We start from the raw sequence: 14,151 nt of genomic DNA on the forward strand, positions 1-14,151 counted from the left end.
GAATAATATTAAATCAAGTTAATTAATGGATAATTTTTGCATGCCTAGATAATTTCTATAATAGAATACAAAAACATTAATTACTAAGCATAGTTTTAAAAGATATATACATCTTTGTTTCTTATTTTACTATACTACAGGTAGCATACCTTTGGATCATATTAATGAATGTGTTCAGTTTTGCTTTTACTGTATTTAAAACTCAATTACCAATTACTCATTTCCCACTTTTCTCTGTGAAACAGGCTAGTTATTGATTTACAGTTATAGTTAACATGGATAATTAAGACTATACCAGGAGCATTAGTGGCAGTAGGGCAAGCAATAGTGTAAAGAAGTACAACAATGTTTCTAAAGTGAAGTAATTTTTCTCATTTCTCAAGGAAAAAGTGAGTAGTTTTGGTCTAAAGGCAAAGTGTCTGTTCTAGAACATGAAATAAGATAGGGAAAGACAAAACATAAATGATAGATGTAGAAAATTGTAGAAGGTTTGCAAAAAGTAAACCATATTTGTCTTGCTCATCTGAAAAGAAGCAATAAAATATGTTAACATTTGGCAACATTTCCTTAGCTTTGATGGACTTATTCAAAAGATAATTTTTTTAAAAAAGAACTTGGAATCCGTTATTGCCAAATATTGAATTGATGCAAAAATAGAATTTGGCTTTCTCTCTATTAAAATGATAAACTGGTCTTACAGTGCTTCGCAAGGGAGCAATAAACAGTTATTATTACCTTTTATATAATGCATCCAGGTAGAAGAGATTTATACTGCACCAGAATAATTTTCTGTGCTTTGTGTTGATTTTATCATGTCCATTACTTTGTTGTAAAGAACAAAGTCTTCTCACATCTGAAAGAGCTGAGATTCCTTAAAATTGTTTTATCTACTTCTATGCTTATTTAAAAATATTATATTGATGCTTTAATGAATAGACAACTACACTCTTTTTTTCTCAGGCACTCGTGACACTATCTTAATTGTGGACCAAATCTCTTGTTAAGTCTGTGGCTTTTGGCTTCTTAAGATTGCACCTTAAATTCAGAAAAAAATGGAATTCTCAGGATGTTTTTACACTTGACTACTGTGGCGACTCCCAGAGAACCTCTGAGAAATCACGAAGATGTGCTGCTCCTTCTACTTAGGAAAAAGCAAGTGATAGAAATAATTAGGTTTATTGAGTGGCTTGATATTTTTTAAAGAGCTCAACACATTATAAGAGTAGCTTGGGAAAAGTTGTCTAATCAGAAGGGATGCCCCGCCTTCCCTCAGTTAAGTTTTATAGGTACAATGCAATTGACATAAAAAGTTCAGAGAGCCTACACTTTACAGAAAGGTCCTAGTGATTTTGCAATGTCTTTATCCATAATATGTCCTTACCCACAAGGGAAATATTGATCAAACCCTTACAAGACACTCACGCGTCAGACAACTTTGTTCCCTTCCATTCTGATATTGCTGGTTACTGTAATAAAGGAACCACAGCCATGCAGTCTTCCAGATTCTTTCTGCTTCTCTCTCATGCTTGCCTGAAGGCTGTGCTATATGTTACAAGCCAGAGATCAGATCTTTAACAAAAAACTCTTAGAGCCTCACAGAAAGGACTGTACTGGGTACTCTTAACTATTGATACTTCAAAGAATGGACTCCTGAATACAAGCTTCTGAGCTGACATCCCTTAGACAACTTTGAGACTGTACCAGGGAACTAAGTCAGGATTTCCAGGATTCGTTGTTTTGGTTTGTAAGCTGATAACTTTGTGAAATCAGATTGCTGACCCAAGACTCACCAGAACAAGAATCAATTATATAGGACCAAAGAAACTGATGAGAGAAATGTAATTGTGATTATTTGTTTGAAATATATATATGTGTGTGTGTTTGTGTGTGTATATATGTATATATAATATACATATATATGTATTTGATGCCTTATTTTCTGATGGGTATGTTATCAATTTTTTGGTGGCAAATGATATTGCCTTTTTTTAAAAAAAAGTAATTCTTATCTCTTAGTGATATGTGCTGAAACATTTTTACAGAAAATGATACAATGTCTGGGATTGACTTCAAAATAATCTGGGTGGAAGAGTGAATGGGGGAGATTAAATGAATTTACTCTGTGTTGACGAATGTTAAGCAGGCTGACGGGTATATGAGGGTTCATCATGGTAATTTCTCTACTTCTGTATCATTCAAAATTTTTCTTTTCTTTTCTTTTCTTTTTTTTTAGACAGAGTCCCACTCTGTTGCTCAGGCTGGAGTGCTGTGGCATGATCTTTCAATCTCTGCCTCCCGGGTTTAAGCGATTCTCCTGCTCAGTCTCCAGAGTAGCTGGGATTACAGGCAAGCGCCACCACCCCCAACTATTTTTTGTACTTTTAGTAGAGATGGGGTTTCACCATGTTGGCCAAGCTGGTCTCGAACTCCTGACCTGAAGTGATCCACCCACCTCGGCCTCCCACAGTGCTGGGATTACATGTGTGAGCCACCGCGCCTGGCCTGTTCAAAATTTTTCTACGATAAAAACTATTTTAGGCCGGGCACAGTGCCTCATTTCTGTAATCCCAGCACTTTGGGAGGCTGAGGCGGGTGGATCACGAGGTCAGGAGATCAACACCATCCTGGCTAACACAGTGAAACCCCCGTGTCTACTAAAAATACAAAAAATTAGCCGGGCATGGTGGCGGGCGCCTGTAGTCCCAGCTACTCTGGAGGCTGAGGCAGGAGAATGGTGTGAACCTGGGAGGCGGAGTTTGCAGTGAGCCAAGATCCTGCCACTGCACTCCAGCCTGGGCAACAGAGCAAGACTGTCTCAAAAAAAAAAAAAAAAAAAAAACTTTTAAAAATCTCTTCACAGAATTTCCTGTGTTTTCTAAGCTTTTTATACCATTAAATACACATCTTATTTCAAAATATGCTCAAACTACTATTTCCTTATCAATCTTTTTCTTGAATTCAGGTTGTTTTTAATTTTTATAAGTAATGATGGAATAAACCTTTTTATGCATAAACTTTTCTCTATATTTTGGCTTATTTTATTGTATACATTTAACGTATACAAAATAGTGTTTTGGTACACATATACATAGTGAAATGATTACTATAGTTGATATGGTTTGACTTTGTGTCCCCACCCAAATCTCATCTTGAATTGCAATCCCCACATGTTGAGGTAAGGAGGTGATTGGATCATGGGGGCAGTTTCCCCCATTCTGTTCTCATGATAGTGAGTTCTCACGAGATCTGATGGGTTTTTTGTTTGTTTGTTTTTGTGTTTGAGACGGAGTTTCCCTCTTGTTGCCTAGGCTGGAGTGCAATGGCACGATCTCAGCTCACGGCAACCTCCGTCTCCGAGATTCAAGTGATTCTTCTGCCTCTGCCTCCTGAGTAGCTAGGACTACAGGTGCCCACCACCATGCCTGGCTAATTTTGTATTTTTAGTAGAGGATGGGGTTTCTCCTTGTTGGTCCAGCCTGGGCAACAAGAGCGAAACACCGTCTCAAAACAACAACAACAAAACAATGTTAGCTCTTATAATGCACAAACATGGGATATCTTTACATTCATTTGTTTCTTCTTTATTTCATCAGTGTTTTACGGTGTTCAGTGTACAGATCTTTCCCCTCCTTGATTAAGTTTTTCCTAAGTATTTTATTCTTTGTGATGCTGTTATAAATTGCATTTTTTTTCTTGGTTTTCTTTTCAGATAGCTCATCACTGGCTTACTGTATTCTGAATTATTCCCCAGAAGAGGGCTTGTTGGATCAAGGGGGTATAAAATTCTAAGGCTCTTGATTATAGAGCCATGACATTTGCCAAGCAGCTTTACCAATATACATAATCACACCCTAATTGGCATTGGGTATTTTTATTTTATTTTAGTATTTTCCACTTTTGTGTGGGAAATAGTGTCTTGTCATAATTTAATTTGAGAATTATTTGCAGTAGTCTCTTCCTATGCTGCTATTTGAAATTTCAATATCTCATGCTCAGTTTTGTTTGGATAATCTTTCCTACTGGGCATGGATTTTAATATTTGACTGCTGGTGGTCATGATCCCTTGCCCCTAAGCCAAGGGAAATTCCTAGAGGCTCTAACACTGTGATCCTGAAATTTTCTGGCTCCTGATATGAAAAAGAAGATCCAGATGAATGAGAAGGAACAGGTATTGGCTGGCGCAGTTGAACTTTTGAGCCAGCAAGCTAGAACACTGCCCCAAGCATGTCAGGAGCCAGACATGGAAAAAACAAGTTGTGACTAGAGCCTGGAGTCTGGGAAGAGATATCAGGGTTAACATGTAAAACTTCAGGGGTTAAGTTTTACATCCCAATTATGTTCTTTGTCATTAAAATAGGGAGAAAGAAAGTGAGTTTTCCAACCTATAAACTATTGGCTAATATCTTTATCTTAAAGTTGGGTATAGCAAATGTCAACGTTATTCAATGAAAATAAAGTATGCTGAGAAACCCCTGGTTTGCTTGGTTTTGAGACTACTTTGCAGGCAACAAGTGGGGCAGAGTAGTTGGTCAAGTTTGAAAGTATTAGGAATAAACCACCTGTTAACAGGGATACGGCAACAATTTATTAGCTCTTCTTAAGTCAAGCTTTGTTGGATGTAATATTAATATTTTCTGCATTACTCCAGTACCAAATCTTCCGTGATGATAATTTGAAACAAACAGACATATTAGGGGGAAAAAAAGGAGATAGGGTAGTTAAGTGGTAACTGCTTAATGGAGATCTTCTGTAAACATCATTACTGTTTTAAGGAATCTGTTGACAAAATCATCCTGCCTGGCTGCTATACTTGAAAAACAAGTATAAATCTCTCAGAAAGATTGTGAAAGACTTTGGAATGGTCAAAAGATTACTGAATATCCTTTCAGTGAAAAGACAGGCCTCGTCTAGAAAACCCTTGGGGCTTTTCTGATTTTATAAAGGTCTGTGCCTTTCACTGCCTTTGACTAGGCTACTTTACAACTCTGTAAGTTGTAGAAAACGGATAGTGATGCAAATGATCCTTATCCATAGAGATGCAAATGAATTTTGTCCAATAGAGATCCATTTGATTTTTCCCTTGCAGAAAAGATGATTCCAGCCATTACATTTTATTGGCCTATTAACAAGTTTTGCAGCTATCAAAAATTTTATTTCATCCTTTGTGATTGCCTATATATATGTGTGTCTGCTCTTCAATTTTTTTCTTTAAACTTGTGACATCTTACTGGTTTTCTCGTTAATAAAGGAGTTATATAAAATCTTTGGCACTTGTTCATTTTATGTTTGTAGGAGAGTCGTGATTTTAATTTAAAAAGAATTATTTTATTTTTTGAGCCAGAGTCTTTCTCTTTTGCCCAGGCTGGAGGGCAGTGACACTCTCATGGCTCACTTCAGCCTTGACCTCCCAGGCTCAAGCAATCCCCTGCATCCCTAGTAGCTGGAACTACAGGCATGCACCACCATGCCCAGCTAATGTTTTGTATTTTTAGTAGAGATGGGGTTTCGCCATGTTGCCCTGGATGTTCTCAAACTCCTGGGCTCAAACAGTTCACCTGCCTCAGCCTCCCAAAGTGATCCACCGTGCTGGGCCCTTGAAATAATTATCTTTTAACAATTCCAAGCTCAAGTAAATATATATTAATTCCTTCCAAAAAACATTAATGATTTTTATTTTTATTTTTTGCCTGGGAGGCTCCAGATTTTTCTAACATCTGTAAAAGGAGACCAGGTTCCAGGACTCAAACAAGCCTCCAAAGTAGGCAGATCTCCCTCTCAGCTACTCTGCTATAATGTAAAACCATGACTGAGGTTTGCCTAGACTACGCCTGACTATGCAGAATTTCTAAGGACATGAATCCAGTCATTGCTTGCCCATAAAAATCCTTACAAGTGCTCAAACTGCAAGAGACAAATGAAGAAAAACAATGAAAGAATGGAAAATGCAATGATGGGATAGCAATAAAATTATAGACTTGACAGTTCCTCCCTTTCACACCAAGAAAAAGATGTTTTGAGTTGGTCTTGTTTGAAGCAGTGTTATCTCTTGTAGAGAGCCTTGCAGCTGAGCACTAACTGGTTTTCCAGTGCTGAAGAGAGTTAAGTCATTTCTAAATGTCTTGAACTCATGTTTAGCATGGACTTAAGAAGAGAATAAGGTTGAGAATGACGGCATGGTTTCCAAAGTTTGGCTCTGAATGGTGAAATGTCTGCTGAAGGGGTTCAGAGCATGCCAATTCAACACATAACTGTAGGAGACCAGAATATGCCACCCCTAAATATGCCTCTTTGGCATAAGGATTATTTTGAGCTGGTTATTTTGAGAAACCACAGACACAGGAGAAGCTAGCTCTGAAAACAAGAGTAGAAGTTACCCTTTTGTAAGACAAATTTATATTTACAAAGGAAATCTCCATTCGTAAGGGTGTCTCCCAATCTATATCAGGAAGAGAAGAAGGATGACTAAATCATTAGAGGCTCTCCTAGATGGAGAAGGCACTCACCTAAATCTGCTTAACACACCTTACCCTTGTTTATCATACTTTTCCTGACCATCTCACCCTAACTATAACTGGCCTTTTCCCTACACCCTTTCTTTGTTTCAATAAATGATAATATTTAAGCCTAAAGTTTCAACTACTCCTTTGAGATCTACTCTAGAGATTTATTCTTGGAGATTTGATCTTTGAGAGTTTCCTCAGTATCTCCCATATATACAGGAGGCATACATGTTATTAAACTTTTGTTGGTTTTTCTTTTGTTAATCTATCTTTTGTTACAGGGAGTCCCAGTTAATAACCTTAGAGGGTAGCAAAAAAAATTATTTTTCCTCTTGTACACTACAGAAGCAAGTAATGAGATCCAAAGGTGAACTAAGAGGGCACATAAAGTGTAATATAAATGTCAGCCTCTGCCATTTCCCTGTAAGGGCTTCCTTCTGTAGTTTTGGGACAAAGGTGAGTCTCCCAAGTCTTGGAGCTGTGTTTCCACAGACCCTTCTTATTACATTCTTTTTTTTTTTTTTTTTTTTGAGATGGAGTTTCACTCTTGTTGCCCAGGCTGGAGTGCAATGGTGCGTTCTCGGCTCACCACAACCTCCGCCTCCCAGGTTCGAGCGATTCTCCGCCTCAGCCTTCCCAGGTAGCTGGGATTATAGGCATGCACCACCACTCCTGGCTAATTTTTTGTATTTTTAGTAGAGATGGGGTTTCTCCATGTTGGTCAGACTGGTCTCGAACACCCTACCTCAGGTGTCCACCCACCTCAGCCTCCCAAAGTGCTAGGAATGCAGGTGTGAGCCACCGTGCCCAGCCATTTTTTTTTTTTTTTTTTTTTTTTTAAGAGACGGGGTTTCCCTATGTGGCACAGGCTGGTCTCCAACTCTTGGGCTCAAGGGATCCTCCTGCCTTGGCCTCCCAAAGTGCTGGGATTTCAGGCATGAGCCACCACAGCCGCCCAGTACATCCTAACTGACCCAAAACCTATATAGATCTGTCCACATGGTGTTACTAACTTCTCTTGAGTCTCAGTAGGGACTCACTAAGGAGTCCAGGCTCCAGACCATGTTGGTCAGACTCAACTGAAAAAAACTGCAATGTAGGAGGGAAAGTTTGTAAGCTGTTTGCTAAAGATGACTATCCCCATAATCCTAGGAAAAGCTCCAAAATTAAACTTCATATTAAGTCTCTTTAGACATTCTCCAGATCCTAACCTAGTTTTCCAGCTCTTTGAGAACATGCCACTCTCAAAGAAAGCAAAGTACGTTAAGAGCCCAGGTTGTGGCAGGAAACCATATGGATTTTAAATCTCAGCTCCATTATTTGTTAGTTGTACTGTAATCTCAGGGGGTGGAGAGGAGGCTTCAATTCTGTGTATGGACTCTTCCATCTATAAAATGGGGACCATGATCTTACTGACTTCACAAGGATGTTGAGAAATTTAAATGAGTTAAATAAAACACAGAATAGTGCCTGGCACTAGTAAGTGCTAGATAAACGTTAGCTGTTAAGAAGCAATGTGTGACTGAGAGCTAGATTCAAATCATGACACACCACTTAGAAACTATGTGTCATATGGCAAGTTACTGAACTCTGTGACCCTGTTACAGTAGGTAGCTAGGCAGGCATGAACAGGGTATGAGAGGGCCCCACACTCCCCAACCATAAATGTCAGGCAGCCATTAGGTGATGGTAAGGCAGTTGATAACTGTCTCTCTAAAACAATAATAATTGCGGCCAGGCATGGTGGCCGGTAATCCCAGTACTTTGGGAGGCCGAGGTGGACGGATCACTTGAGGTCAGGAGTTCAAGACCAGCCGGGCCAACATGGTGAAACCTCATCTCTACTAAAAATACAAAAATCAGCGAGGTGTGGTGGTGGACACCTGTAATCCCAGCTACTCGGGAGGCTGAGGCAGAATTGCTAGAACCCAGGAGATGGAGCTTGCAGTGAGCAACTGGTCATAGCTGGTGCCAGGGAAAGGCAGTCTCCCAATAGTTAGGAAAAACCTGAAACTGGTGATCAGTAGCTTCCCGAAAATGAGAGAGGACGAAGGAAGAAACTGGTCAGGCAGGCAGTTAGGGTGAGTCCTCGGCAAAATTCTTTCAAACAAAAGAACAGCCTGTAAAATCAAGCTGCGGGCACAGATAAGGAACTTGCACAGGGGAGCTTGCCTAAGACATGTCCACAGCCACATAGATAAGAAAGGCTACACAGCGGACTTGCCCAGACATGCTTGCAATGGAAAATTCCATCCTCTGACACACGCACAGTAAGGAGAACAAAGCAATATGGAGTAATTCAAGCTAAGGGCCCACATGTCCACTAGGAGGATGGGGTGGAGCTACCAGAAATTCATGCCTTATGCAAATGAGATGCCCAGCCCTCTTTGGTTTCTTATAAAAGCCTCTGTGTTCAACTGTGAAATGGAATTCCTCTTTTGGGCTGCCTCTCCGTGGTGGAGAGTTGTCTTCTTTCACTCATTAAACTCTCGCTCCAACCTCACCCTTGGTGTCTGTGTTCCTTAACTTTCTTGGTTGTGAAACAAAGAACTTCGGGTATACCTTGGACAACAAAACTGCAACAATAAGATCTCAGGAATTGGGTGAGTGGGCTCACACATGTACACTAAGAGGCAAAATGGTAGAGTTTAACTGGTATATGACCTCCAAGGGACATTTGACCGGTAAGGGAAGAATGCCTCAAGTGAGCATGCATACAACTCCAGTAAACACACTGTGCATGCTCCCCTCCTAAGTACTAGCAGGCCACTGCACATGCGGACAGCCCACCCCAAGGGAAGAATCAGGGGAGAGAAACACAAGATCTCGAAGTATGTCAACCTATAAAACCCCAAGTCAAAAGGTCAAACCATGAGCTTGATTTCTCAAGTCACCTGTTTGGCCCTCTTCCAAGTGTACTTTACTTTCTTTTCACTCTTGCTCTAAAGTGTTTTTTTCTTTTTTTTTAGATGAAGTTTTGCTCTTGTTGCTCAGGCTAGAGTGCAACGGTGTGATCTCGGCTCACTGTAACCTCTGCCTCCTGGGTTCAAGCCATCACACCCAGCGAATTTTTGTATTTTTAGTAGAGATGGGCTTTCTCCATATTGGTCAGGCTGGTCTCAAACTCCCAACCTCGGGTGATCCACCCGCCTTGGCCTCCTAAAGTGCTGGGATTGTAGTTGAGCCACCGCACCTGGCCTAAAGCTTTTTAATGAACTTCCACTCCCACTCTAAAACTTGCCTTGGTCTCTTCTTCTGGACTATGCCCCTCAGTTGAATTCTTTCTTCGGAGGAGGCAAGAACTGAGGTTACTGTAGACCCATAAGGATTTGTCATCAATAACACCCCCAGTTCCTCAACTTCAAAATTGGGAAAGACTAGACTCTAACTCACAGAGTTGTTGTGAGGATGAAAGAGTTAATACATGTAAATTACTTCATATTAGCACTGATAAAAAGTTTATGTTGTATCAAGTAGTTATTACTACATTTATAATTATTAGATAGTGCTGTTTTTATGTATACTTCCTCAGTGCAAGCCTCCTTTAAGAAAACTCACCACAATGGGGGAGAAGAGATGAAAAGGGAACCTATAAATTAAAAGAGACATAAGAAAGATCAATCATTCACATTGTATGACCCTTATTTGGATCCTGATTCAAACAACAACAAAATGTGTTTTAAAAAAATGAATAAATAAATAAAAAGAGGCCAGGCACAGTAGCCCCCTGCGGTAATCCCAGCATTTTGGGAGGCCAAGACAGAAGGATAGTTCGAGGCTAGGAGTTCAAAACTAGCCCCATCAAAGTAGGAAGACACCTGCCTCTGCAAAAAAAAAATTTAAAAATTAGCTGGGCATGGTGATGCATGCCTGTAGTCCCAACTGCTGGGGAGGCTGAGGCAGGAGGATCATTTAAGCCCATGAGTTTGAGGCTGGAGGGAGCTGAGATGGTGTAAATGTACTCCAATCTGGGCAACAGAGTGAGATCCTGTCTAAGAAAAAAAGACAGTTATAAGCTAATTGAAAATGCAAACATTGACAAGATACTTGATGGTGTAGAGGAGGAAAAGTAACTTTCTACTCTTCTGAGTTCTTAATTGGAATGCACCCCTGACAAGGGAAAAACACACATCAGTTTAGTAATGTGTATACCTTCCTGTCTCTACAAAAAAAATTTAAGTGTCTTTGAATTCAGGCTTAACTATTATCCTTTGCTGAAACAAAGAAAGAAGTCTCTTGGGACCAGTTATGGGGAGGTAACTGGGAAAAGCATGATAAACAAGAGTAAGGTTTATTATGAAGATTTAAGTCACTTTCCCATTGACAAGAGTTTTTTTGTAATTTTGTCATCCTACTCTTCCTGATACAGAGAAGGAGACACTCTTACAAATGGAGATTTGCTTTATAAATGTAAATTTCTCTTAACAAAATGGAAATTTCTACTTTCTTTTTAGAGCTTCACTTGTGCCTGCTATTTCTCAAAATAATCCTTATGCCAAAAAGGCATATTTTGGAGTGGCATATCTTGTCTCCTACAATGGTGTTGAGGAATTACTATTAATTTTTTTAGGTGAGGTAAGAATGTTGTGGTCATGTAAAAGTCATTTTTTAGTCAAAAATGAAATCATATGATGCCTAGAATTTTCCTTAAAGTTATGTGGGTGGGGGATGGGTTGGTGGGGGGATGTAAGTTTGTCCAAAGTTTGTGAAGTGGTGATGAGAACACAGAGGTTTATTGATCTATTCTGTTTTGTTTTGTGTATGTCATAATTTTTTTAAGATTAGGAAGAGGAAGATTTAAAAAGAGGAAGAGAAAGAAAAGAAAACTACACTAGATTCTTGTCTTAACCTGGGAGTCATCTCTCTTCCTGGCATCCGCACAATCAGTAGAACCCAGCAATCTCCCGCAGGACATTTTCTAAAGTGTAAGTTACTATGTCAAGAGCAGCATCATGACACCTGCAGTCGGAGAGCTGCAAGTAGGCTTTGCCACCCTGAGTTTGAACCACCTCAGGTTTTCCTTGCCAATGTGAGGTGAAGACACACTTTCACATCCCCTCAGGGTATCCTCCTGTGTGTGTCTTTCACATAGCACAATAACACATGCAGGCACACAAACATACACACACACACATACATTTTCCAAGGACAGAAACTAATTTTCAGAAATAGTAGAGTCAAAATTTGTTTTTCCATGTGCAAAATCGTTTCAGAGCTGCTGCTTCTCACAAAAGAGATAGCTCTCAATTGTCATTTTTATGCAGAACGATGTCAGTTCCCTTTGTCCTCAGACTGTTCCTAAGATCTTCCACTGCATAAGAAATGGGGTCCATTCCAGAGCCATCCTCCTCTCCATGGACTCCTTTAGGCTCACAAAGACCCGGAAAATACATTAGTATTTAAGGTTTGTTTTCTGTTTCCTTTGCTACTTTGTCCAGGCCCCCACATCTTTCCAGTGTAGAGATTACAGGGATGCAGAAAGATGTGAGGGTTTAATCTCCTCTCCAAGCAAACCCCTGAGGTCGGGAAAGAGAGGAAAACTGTGGGGGGCAAGGGAGGGGGAGATAGTTTATGCTTTCATTCACAAGAAACATAATAGATATCACAGACTGTACTAGATCTGAAAGGGCCTTAAAGATAATTCTACACCAACCCATTCAATTTTACACTGGAGAATGCTGCTTAGACAGTCAAAGGGAGCATTTGCCTTCCACAGGGTGCTTATAATACATATTTAAAGACTCCTCACAAAAACTTGGCTCATAATTAAAATGTTATAAATGGAGGAAATAATATTCTCTTTCGATTTTTTATCACTAAATTACTCTCTTAGCCCCCACCTTTAAAAAAATGATTTTACATACCCTTAAATATTTATTTTAACTTTTAATTTCAAAATTATCTGCCATTTCCTTGTTGCAGAAATCCTTGAGGCAAACGCGCTGAAGGATGCGGCTTACCAGTGGCTTATCAAGGGCCAACCAGGGAGCAGTCTGCCCCCCAGGGTGGGCAATAAGGGAGAACCTTGTCAAGAGAAATTAAAAACTGTAATAAAGCCAACGAAGAGTTGGACTGCTTTTCATTATTACCATTCTCTGCAATTCTAAATAGTGTCACTGATAAAAGTGTCCTCCCTGAAAAAAATATTTTGTTGGTCTAAACTCTAAACAATTGCTGCAGTTTCTGTTGAGTTTTAGTATATAAATAAGCTTCAAATTAGCACATTTTTATTACATTTCCTTTCATAAACATTGTATTCTACTAGAAATGAATTTGAAGAACTCCCATTTATCCAATTAGCCTTCGACACACATGGGCTCAGTATCACAAGTTTAATAGTAAAACCTCTGATGCCTGTGGTTCTTCACATTTCTGCATTTAAAATTGTGATGAGTAGTAAATAATGATAGCACAGCAATTTTAAAGATAAAGAAACAGGACTTAAGTTACTTCAATTCTGCCACTTGATGCAACCACTTTGTTTTTATTTGTGCAGTATTTTTGTTAACTGGAAATTTTGGTTCATATGTGAAATATTTTATTGAATTTGAATACTATTTCTAAAGTAGACATTTGTTCTTTTTCAATTGTTCATTGCTTTAAAACTAAAAATAGACTGAGTGTGGTGGCTCACACCTATAATCCCAGCACTTTGAGAGGCCAAGGCAGGCAGATCCCCTGAGGTCAGGAGTTTGAGACCAGCCTGACCAACATGGAGAAACCCCGACTCTATGAAAAAAAAAAAATACAAAATTAGCTGGGCGTGGTGGCACATGCTTGTAATCCCAGCTACTCAGGAAGCTGAGGCAGGAGAATCACTTGAACCCGGTGGTGTAGACTGCAGTGAGCCGAGATTGTGCCATTGCACTCCAGCCTGGGCAACAAGAGCGAAACTCTATCTCAAAAACAACAACAAAAATGAATAAATAAATAAAAATAAAAATAAAACGAGAAAATAAAATATTATGTCAGTGACACAATTTAGTAGTTACCTAAATACCTTTTACTGAATTGTGGTTTTATTAAAATTTACTCATTAGTTACTAGAAAATTTTTACATATTATTAGACTATAACCAACAGATGAAAGTTCAAACTATTAGGTAGATATAAACTTTCAAAATGAACAAAAATGTTGTTTCTGTGTTGCCAGAGAAATGAAAAGGGGAATGCTGGAAGCCCCATCATTTTCACCAAGATCTCGATGCTCACTCTAAGCAGTGGATCAGAGGATGCCAATATTTGTGACAATTCAGCCATTTTCTTGAATATTTGCCAAGAAGAAAAACTTTAAAAATTTTCATGCCAGGCACGGTGGCTCATGCCTGTAATCCTAGCACTTTGAGAGGCTGAAGCGGGTGGATCACTTGAGCCCAGGAGTTCAAGACCAGCCTGGACAACATTGTGAAATGTCATATCTACAAAAAATACAAAAATTAAGCAGGCATGGTGGCATGTGCCTGTAGTCCCAGTTTCTTAGGAAGCTGAGGCAAGAGGATTGCTTGAGCCAAGGGGACTGAGGTTGTAGTGGTTGCGGTGAGCTGAGATCACACCACCGCACGTTAGCCTTGGAGACAGAGCAAGACCCTGTCTCAAAAAAAAAAATTTTTTTTCGCCAAATATGAATGAAATCTATGATGAATTTTCTGTTT

The 14,151-nt window shown here is 39.4% G+C and overlaps 1 long non-coding RNA gene across 1 annotated transcript; it reads left to right on the forward strand.

Moving 5' to 3' along the window:
- Positions 1-11,163: 11,163 nt before the first annotated feature.
- LOC103884630 lies at positions 11,164-12,564 on the forward strand. Its single transcript, XR_002522212.2, has 2 exons — positions 11,164-11,425; positions 12,423-12,564. It is a non-coding gene; the product is annotated as an uncharacterized LOC103884630 (long non-coding RNA).
- The last annotated feature ends 1,587 nt before the right edge of the window (positions 12,565-14,151 follow it).

This window comes from Papio anubis, chromosome 3 (genome assembly GCF_008728515.1).
Source record: "Papio anubis isolate 15944 chromosome 3, Panubis1.0, whole genome shotgun sequence".
Lineage (NCBI taxonomy): Eukaryota > Metazoa > Chordata > Mammalia > Primates > Cercopithecidae > Papio > Papio anubis.